The 10,563-nt window shown below is 37.8% G+C and overlaps 1 pseudogene; it reads right to left on the minus strand.

Moving 5' to 3' along the window:
- Window positions 1–8,722: 8,722 nt before the first annotated feature.
- On the minus strand, window positions 8,723–9,632 carry LOC101536842 (dnaJ homolog subfamily A member 1-like; annotated as a pseudogene).
- Between the last annotated feature and the right edge of the window lie 931 nt (window positions 9,633–10,563).

Raw genomic sequence — 10,563 nt, forward strand, 5'->3', positions numbered from 1 at the left:
CCCCTGAGCACGGCCAGGGGTAATTCCTGAGTGCAGAGCCAGGAGTAACCCTTGTGCATCGCCAGGTGTGACCCAAAAAAAAAGCAAAAAAAAAAAATTTAAAAATCAATCCTGAAAAAACTCCTAAACGATGGTTGTGAGCTACATAAATATGGTCTGATCCTTTAAAAGTGTAAACACACCAAACACAACAATAGAGTGTAATGAAGAGGAATTGCCATGGAGAAACTAGAATTAGAAGTGTGTGTGTTAATCTTGAGTAGTAATTTGTTAGTTAACAGACATAAATAAAACTAATAAAACCAACTCAACCTAACCCAGATTAAACAAAACAATTAATATCAAAACAAGTTGACTGGATCTTTCATGTTTGGGGAAATTTCACTTAAAGAACCAAATTTTGGGTAATGATAACTAAGTTACTTAAATTCTAAGTTAGAAATGTTGCCAGCATTTTTGTTCATCCACCTCACCAGGCTTCCAGATAGTTGGCATATGAAAGAAACATTTCTACCACAATTTGATCATCACTTCAATGGGTCACCTTGAGGGAAGACTGAGTCTAGGAACAGAGTTTCATTTCTTTTTTCAATTCTCATATTGTAAATGGATTTGAATTTTTGCTTATTTTTCTCCTTATAAGTCTGGGAGGAATAAGAATAATTGAGAAAAATTGTTTCTATCAGACATGGAGATAGGACATCCAATCATTTGGACTATCTTGCTACAGTGGGTCCTATTCTGACCCTGGGTTATTAAGCCCATGATAATTTAAAATAAATTGAGAAAAAATGTAATTTTTATCAACATTATGTTCAACTTCTTGGTTGTGAATATTTTCAGAAGTTGGGCAGTTGGACACTGAAGCAGGCCAGGCACTGTGTTTGGGAGATTGTCAGAGTGCCAGGAATGTGCAATGCACAATGAGGGACCCTTTATCAGTGGTGTTTGTCGCAACTCTTGTTGTCTCCTCCAGAGTAAATGAGGACCACTCATTCTTTACTCTATCCTCCTTCCAATAAATAAGGGGTTTTTCTATAAGAGGTCAAAAGAAAGCCAGGATATCTAAGCCACTGTTCCAACTCCAATTGGGGAATTTTATTTAAATGACTGAAAATGGTTGAGTTGGCTTAACTTGTTGTTAAGGGTCAAGAAATATTTTTTTGTGCTGTGATAAACACTGTGATAGGACACTGTTTAAAAGGACAAGTAGGTGTTATACGTTTTGATTCCTTATTACACTGATTTTGAGATCAAGACTTCAAATCCTTTTTTCTTTTAAACATATGTAAACACTTTGCATCACTTTTAGTACAGGATAAATCATCCATGTTAATTATGTTGAGTTTGAAAGGATCCTAAGTACTCAGTAGACTCCCTATATCATTAAGTTGATATTGGAAAAGAACAACGATGTCCAGACATGATATTATTTTCTCTTTAGAGAATTAAGTAAAAGCATACAATCTCCAGGAGTACATACTGGAAATAATAACTTAATTTTCTTAAAATAAATATGCAAATGGGCCAAAGTGATAGTACAAGTGTTGGATGCTTGCCTGGAACATAGCCAACCAGGGTTTAATCCCTACAGCCCATGTGGTCTCCTGATCTCTAACAGGAGTGATCCTGAGTACAGAGCAGGTGTAAACCCTGAGTATCACTGGGTGTGGCCCTCAAACAAAAACAAAAGCCTAAAAAAAGAACAATTGAGGGGCCTGAGTGATAATATAGCTTGTGTAGGGCAATTTCTGTACTAACACTCTGGTCCTGATAAGTGCTATTTAAAAGCTATACCATTACCATAGCACAAGCTTAGAATTCTAACTTGTAAAGAAAGACTTACTTTTCTTTATTTTTATTTTTAAATTTATATTTTATTATTATAAAGTGGTTCACTATATTTTTATTGCATTCCACACAATGCCAAAACCATATTACCTTTCCACCACCATTTTTCCCAGTTATTTATTTTTTTGATTGAATCACAGTGATATACATATTTACAAAGTTGTTCATGATTGGGTTTCAGTCATATAATGTTCCAACACCCATCCCTTCACCAGTGTAGTTTTCCCACCACCAATGGTCCCAGTTTCCCTCCTGCCCTCCAACCTCATCCCACCACCTGCCACTATGACAGGAATGTTTCATCCCCCTACTTTCTCTTTCTCTCTCCCTTTCCTTTTGGACCTTATGGTTTGCAATACAGATAATGAAAGGTTATCAGGCATATCCCTTTACTTGTGCCCTTCACCTCACACACACTCTTATGGCAAGCTTCCAACCATTGACCTGTCCTACTGGCCCCTTGGATATATTAGCCTCATACAAGTAAATGCACTCATTCTATATCTGTCCCATTCCTACTCAACATGATACTCTCCATGTCAATCCATTTATAAGAAAATGTCATGACTTCTTTCTTTCTAACAGCCTTGTAGAGATTGTGTAGGTGTAGTATAGTTTCTTTATCAGGTAGTCTGTTCTTGAGCACTCGGCTTGTTTCCAGATTCTGGCTATTGTGAACAGTGCTGCAATAAACATAAAAGGGCAGATGATTTTTCTGCTATGGGTATTGGAACATTATATGATGGAAACCCAGTGTATATTCCCAGAAGTGGTGTCGCTGGGTCAAATGGGAGTTGAATTTCTTCTTTTTTGAGGAATGTTCATATTGTTTTCCAAAATGGCTGGACCAGTAAGCATTCCTACCAACAATGAATGAGAGTCCCTTTCTCCTGGCATCTGTGCCAGTACTGGTTGCTCTTGTTCTTTTGGATGTGTGCCAGTCTCTGTGGTGTAAGATGACATCTCATTGTTTTGATTTGCATCTCCTTGATGATTAGTGATGTGGAGCATTTTTTCATGTGCTTTTTAGTCATTTGTATTTATTCTTGGAGGAAATTTTGATTCAATTCCTCTCTCCATTATTTGAGTGGTTGGATGTTTTTTCCTTTTAAAGTCCTATCAGTGTCCTTCTGTACCTATATATTCATTGCAGCACTGTTCACAATAGTCAAAACCTGGAAACAACCCGAGTGCCCTAAAACAGATGACTGGTTAAAGAAACTTTGGTACATCTACACAATGGAATACTATGCAGCTGTTAGGAGAGATGAAGTCATGAAATTTGCTTATAAATGGATAGACATGGAGAGTATCATGCTAATTGAAATGAGTCAGAAAGAGAGGGACAGACATAGAGGGACTGCACACATTTGTGGAGTGTAAGGTAGCATCACATGAGGCTGACACCCAAGGATGGTAGATACAAGGGCCAGGGGGATTGCCCCATAGCTGGAAGACTTCTTCACGAGTGGAGGGGAGAAGGCAGAAGGAATAGAGAAGGGATAACTAAGAAAATGATGGCTGGAGGAATCAGCTAGGATGGGACATGCATGCCAAAAGTAGATAATGGACCAAACATGATGACCTCCCAGTGTCTGTGTTGCAAGCTATAATGCCCAGAAGTGGAGAAAGAGTATGGGAAATATTATCTAGCTTGGAGGCAGGGGGAGGGTGGGAAATCGGGGGTATACCCGGGATATTGGTGGTGGAGAATATGCACTGGTGGAGGGATGGGTGTTTGATTATTGTGAGGTTGCAACCCAAACATGAAAGCTTGTAACTATCTCACGCTGATACAATAAAATAAAAAAAAGTCCTATCAGTGTCCTATATTACTTTGATATTAACCATTTATTAGATGGGTATTGGGTAAATAACTTTTTCCATTCCGTGGACTGTCTTTGTATCTTTTACTTGCTTGGTCAGCGGTGTTTCAGTTTTGCAATTGCCTTGAGCTTCAGTGTCTTGGTACATGTCCTTTCATGTACCTTATGAATTCAGGTCTTATATTTATGCCCTTAACCCATTTTTTTCTGACTTTTTTGAATGGCATTAGGAAAAGGTCTGAGTTCATTTTTTGTACATTTAGCTGTCCAGTTTTCCCGGCACCACTTGTTAAAGAGGCTTTCCTTGATCCACTTCATACTTCTTGCTCCCTTATCAAATATGAAATGTTTGAAGGACTGTTTCAGGATATTCAACTCTGTTCTGCACGTCTGATTTTGCTCCATTACCGTGCTTTTAAAATTACTATCACTTTGTATACAGTTTGAAGTTGGTGAAGGTGATGCCTCCCATCTTCTTTTTCCCAAAGACTGCTTTAGCTGTTCCCCATTACCATTATTTTTAGTTTTTCAACCACCACTCAAGCCTGCCCCAATAATTAATTTTGTATTGCTTGTTTTTAATAATTTGTTAAAAATTATCAAAAAATATTTTCTTGGAAGAAAGTGTGTGAAAATTGTTGTATCTCACCCTGAAGCCTTAAGACCTTGTATAATAGATTAATAATAACATGTTGTTCGATGTGTGTTTATAATTTCTTAATCAAGATTGGTTACCTTCCACTTTATATCCCACTCAATGTGTTATGATATTCCTGGTATATCAGTGGTGTAGAGTTTGAGATGTTGCTCCAGTCAGTAATCTAAAATTTTGAATGTGATACAGCTGGAGTTAATTTTTCACTGTATGGTGATTTTTGGGGTCTGGAAACATCTCTGAAGCTTTTTGATCTCTTTTGAAATTTATTTATGGGTTTCTGGATCATGACTGGTTAATGAGCTTATTTGTACTGGAGCGATAACACAGCAGGTAGGGCATTTGCCTTGCACGTGGCCGACCCGAGTCTGACTCCTCCGTCCCACTCAGAGAGCCCGGCAAGCTACTGAGAGTATCCTGCCCGCATGGCAGAGCCTGGGAAGCTACCTATGGCATATTTTATATGCCAAAGAAACAGTAACAACAAGTCTCACAATGGAGATGTTACTGGTGCCTGCTCGAGCAAATCAATGAACAACAGGATGACAGTGCTACAGTGCTACAATTTGGTGCCAGACAGAGGTAGTTCATGGGCATGAATGCCAGGCTTTCAGAAGAACAGGGAGATGGCAGGAAGTAGTCCAACCCTGACTCTGTGAGAGTCTGGAGATTTTGGTCACAAAACCTGCATAGCTGAGTTTTTCAACAGATTCATTCTTGGATGGGGCTTGTCCTGAGCCTACGGTGACTGTGAGCATAATGGTGATTGTAGAGAGGAGATTTTGGCTGCTGGGGCTCTGATTGGGTGGGTGGTGGGCTCATCCACCCACCTCCAGGGTGCCTTAGATATGAGACTCAGCCTGGTGCAGAGTCTAGAGGCATCTCTGCCACAAGTTTTCAGAGTAAACTCCAAGTCTCATGGTTTCTCTCTTTTCAGACTAAGTTTTTCTGGTGTGAAGAAGAATCCACTGGTGCAATTTAAGATTCACTGATGGGGCCAGAAAGAGAATATTGCACACGAGTTGCATTGAGTTGATCCTCAATTCCACATATGGTTTCCTGAGCATTGCCATGAGTAACTCCTGAGCACTGAGCCAGGAGTCAGTCCAGATTACAGCCAGGCATGGCCCAAAAACAAGCCAAAAAGTTTCTGAAAAATAAAAATAGTACAATCTACTTTTGAGATTAAAGTCCACTAAAAGACCCAGCTAGATTGCAAGATACTGAACAGATAAGAATCAATAATTATGCCAATATCTGGGAACTTTAAAAACTCTCAAGGTCATATGTAGTCAGCGTTAAGGAAGCCCTGCCTGACCTTACCTAGAGGAAATATACAGTCCCCCTGGATTTTCCACTGCCATCCTTCTCCCCCCAACTCGCTTATTCCTCTTCCTTACCCCAACTTCCAGACCCTGGGAAAACTCTTCATCTCTATTAGATACCTCCCTATTTATCTATTTTTAGAACACAACGCATTATGGTTTACAATACTGTTAATTATATTTTATGCCTACAGTATTCTAACACCCCATGTTCCATTTGAGTGGGATGGAAGCACTCCTCTACCACTGTTTAGATCACAGTAAGTTCAGTATCCTGTTTTTTTTAAAAAAAATTTATTAGTTAATCATAATCACAGTATTCCTGTTTTAATGTATTGTTTCTTGGGGCCATTTATTACTCCCTTCCTAAGTTTTTTTAATATCCTGCATATGGGAGCAGTTGGTCATGCTGTACCTATACTTCTGATGATTTACTTCATTCAGTAAGGTACTCTCCAGATCCATCCACATAGTGGCAAGCCGCATGACTTGTTTTCAAAATTAATTTTTTTAGATGAATCACTGTGAGATATAGTTACAAAGCTTTCAAGTTTCAGTCATACAATGATCTAACACCCATACATCCATACATCAGGGCACATTTTCCATCACCAATGTCCCCAGAATCCCTCCCACCAACCCAACCTCATCCCACCCCCTGAACCTTTCTTCTTACTCTCTCTACTTTGGGGCACTATGGTTTGCAGTATAGATACTGAGAGGCCATCATCTTTGCTCCTTACTCTAATTTCAGCACACATCTACCATCTTAAGTGATCCCTCCAACCATCATTGACTTAGTGGTCCCTTCTTTATCCCAACTGCCTTTTTCCTCAGCACATGAGGCAGTCTGCCAAACCATGGAGTGATCCTTCTGGACATTGTCTCTACTGTCCTTGGGTATTAGTCTCATATTATGCTTATTTTATATTCCACAAATGAGTGCAGTCATTCTATATCTGTCCCTCTCTTTTTGACTCGTTTCACTTAACATTATACTCTACATGTATATCCACTTACAAGCAAATTTCCTGACTTCATGTTTACTAACAGCTTCATAGTATTCCATTGTGTAGATATACCAAAGGTTTTTTAATCAGTTTTCTGTTCTCAAGCACACTGATTGTTTCCATATTCTGGCTATTGTGAATAGTGCTGCAATAAACATACAAGTGCAGATGTCACTTCTACTGTGCTTTTGTGCATCCCTGGGATATATTCCCAGAAATGGTATGTTAGGGTCATATGGAAACTTAATTTCTAGGTTTTGGAGGAATGTCCATATTGTTTTCCAAAAAAGCTGGACCAGTTGACATTCCCATCAAGAATGAATGAGAGTTCCGTTCTCCCCTTATCTGTGCCAGCACTGATTTGTTCTTGTTTTTATGTGTGCCAGTTTCTGTGGTGCAAATTGATAGCTCATTGTTGTTTTGAATTGCATCTCCCTGATGATTAGTGATATATATGTATGTGTGTGTATGGAGCATTTTTCATGTGCCTTTTGGCCATTTGTATTTATTTTTTGAGGAAGTTTCTGTTCATATTTTTCTCCCTATTTGTTGATGGGGTTGGAGGTTTTTTCTTGTAAAATTCTACCAGTGTCTTTTATATCTTAAATTAAGACCCTATCTGATGGGTAAATAATTTTCTCCCTTCTATGGGATTTCTCTGTATTTTGGTCACTGTTAATTCCATTGTGCTTATGTACCATATTTTTTAATCAAGCCATTTGTTATTATATGCTTGGGTTGTTCCCAGAGTTTTGCTGCTGTTAATAGTGCTGCAATAAACATAGAAGTAAGTACAAAAGTCTCTTCTGAATAGACCTTTGGAGAACTTGGGGTATGTGCCATTAATAGAATTTCTGTGTCATATAGAAGCTCAGTTTTTAGTGTCCATATTGTTTTCTCAAAAGACTTCACAAGTCAATGTGGACACCATCAGTAGATAAAGATTCTTTTTGCTCTATATCCACGCCAGCACTGACTGTTGTTATTCTTGGTGACACACTGACATGAGGTCTTATTTCTGTTTTGATTTGCATTTGCATGATGGCAAAGATATAAAAATTTTCTTTAAAAAATTGTAATCAGTAAATTAAGGAGTAATTCATACATTTCAAGAATTGCTTAAATTTTGATCTCCAAATTTAAGCTTGTGAACATGACTTAAACTTAAAATTAAAGCTACTCATCATAATTTGCTATACTGCCAATGTTACAGTTACCTTGGATCACAGTTAAATGGTTTATAGTAAGCCTGTAACATATCTTAAAAATATCTTCCTATCACATACATAAAAATACTTCTACACATAATGGTCTTGTCACTTTTAAGTAAATCCTGCACCAGAAGTCACTAATGAGGGTTATCATGGCCTAGATGGAGAATATAACCAGGTCTGCATTTTATATACATTAAAGGGAAAAAGATGGCACAGTAGAAGGGAATGCAATTTTAGAAGTGCAAGCCCTTAAGAAGCAGCATAGATGACAAGCCCCTTCTTTAGAAAGGCATCTGTTCTGTCACTGATACTACAGGCTCAATTATATATCATGCCATCAAGTAACAGCTGAAGAGATGGATGCAGAGGCATCACAAGAATTCTACTTAACACAAGCAACCATACAGACCAACACTTCTTTACAAATTAACTTCTTTGTCTGATTGCTAGTTAAAAAAGAATTTTAAGTTTCATAGCTTAGACACTTTAGGGTCATACAGCGAAGTTAATATGTATATATACTGATATTTTCAATCTAAGCTATTTCATGTACACAGCTGAAATCATTTCCAAAGTATGGTTGAACAAATGCTATGGGCAATTTTCCTTTAAAGTAAATTTTACAAGTGTTAAGCTTCATCTTGCACACTGAAGACATCATACATACAAAGCATGGTCAGAGCTTCATATTTGAATTTATTTTTCATTAAACTTTTCAAACACTACTATAGTTGAATATTAAAATAAGACAATTACAAGTAGTGAATATATTAATGGTAGTCCTTCACTCATTCACTGCTGCACATGAAATGCCAGCAGTGTATGTAACTCACTGGCCCTGTTAAGAGGTCTGACACAGAACATGGGATGGTGTACTCCCTCCTCATAAACTTCTTCACTGTAATTATGTCATGTTTTCTGATTTATATCAAAGTCCACCAGTTCTACCCAGTCTAATTCATCAGTCTCTTTTACTTCCTTCCTCTCAGGAAGGAGTTTTTCCATCAAGGAGAGTTTGTCAAGAGATAGAAAGCCATTTTCAGGAAAATTCACCTTAAACTCAATGATTAGGTGAACCTTTTCATATGGTCTATGGAAAATTAGCGTGGCTTCATTTAGCACACACTTGATATCTCCATGCTTCCCATTCTGACCTAGATGAGAAATTATTACTATAGTTTAGTTGTCAAGAGTAGATATGGCTTTTGGAAGTCACACAATGCTTCAACCAACTGTACGTCTTACTCTTAAAAAGGTCTTTTCTTTGCCTAGTGAAAATAGCATGGTCTTTCTGACATGAAACAATAATATCTCCTGGCTCTAGTCCTTGTTCTTGGTGAATGTTCCTCCACCTGGCCACATTTCAATTCAATGTAAATTTCCAGAATCCACTTCTCTCAGACTATTTTTTTTCTCATTGCAACTTTTACATCTATCCTTAGGACTGATCCATTCCTTATGACCCTGACATTCCATACATACAAACTGTATGAATTTAATGTCCTTTTCTTGTCTTTCACATTTGTCACAGATCACATTCTTCTGCAGGGCAAACTTTCTTGTTGCACCATTTTATCAATCTTCTAGGGTTGATCCACAACACTTTTACCTTTCCTTTCTTTCTGCATCCTTTCTCCTCCTCCAAAAAACTTATCAAATATGTCTATAAAGTAGCAGAACCCACCACCTGCTCCACCTTATTTAGTTGTCTGTTCTCCTTTGTCATATAAATTTCCGTTGAAAATGATCATTCTGGACAAGAACTAAGTGTTGAAAGAAGGTAAAGGGGTATACATGATGACCTTTCAGTATCTGTATTGCAAACCATAGTGTCAAAATGAGAGAGAGAAAAAGAGAGAAGGAGAGACAGTGAGAGGGAGAAGGAGAGGGAGAAAGAGAGATTCCTGCAATAGATGTAGACTGGATGGAGGGGAGTTGCAGTTATGGGGAGGGAAACTGGGGACATTGGTGCTGGGAAATTACACTGGTGGAGAGATGGGTGTTGGAACATCGTATGACTGAAACCCAATCATGAACAGCTTTGTATTGTTCTCTTACGGTGATTCAATAAACATAATTAATTAAAAATATCTATATATCTATTCACAACTGTCTGTCTTATTTGATAAGGCTTCTGTTTATCTTTTCCTTCTATTTTTTAAATCAGATTGAATGCTCATTTGCTTATGTCTTACAACAGCTTTATATACAGGATTGTAACTCTGTCAAATGAGTGGTGGGCAATTTCCCCCTAGTTATTCTGGTTATCACTTCTTTTGTAGTTCAGAAACTTTTTCTTATTTGGCATAGTCGCATTTATCATTGCTTATTTATCTTTGCTTCTGTTTGCTTGTCCAGGGCATTGAATCATTGGAGATTCCTCTAGATTCCATCTCATGAAGAGGTCTACCTAAGTTTTCCTTAACATGTGTTGCGAATTTAGGTCTGATATCAAGCTCATTAATTCATTTAGAATAAAAGGTTCAAACATTGTCAAAAATTAACTGCCCATATACCCAAGGAACTATTTATGGGTTCTCAATTCATTGGTCTGGCTGTCTTTATTCCAATACCACACTATTTTACTTACTATAACTTTATAGTATAATTTCAGGGCGGCAAAAGAGAAGCTGCCCTTATCATTTTCCCATATGGTTACTTTAGCTATTTGGGGGATTAATT

The sequence above is a fragment of the Sorex araneus genome, chromosome 1, assembly GCF_027595985.1.
Source record: "Sorex araneus isolate mSorAra2 chromosome 1, mSorAra2.pri, whole genome shotgun sequence".
NCBI classification, from domain to species: Eukaryota; Metazoa; Chordata; class Mammalia; order Eulipotyphla; family Soricidae; genus Sorex; species Sorex araneus.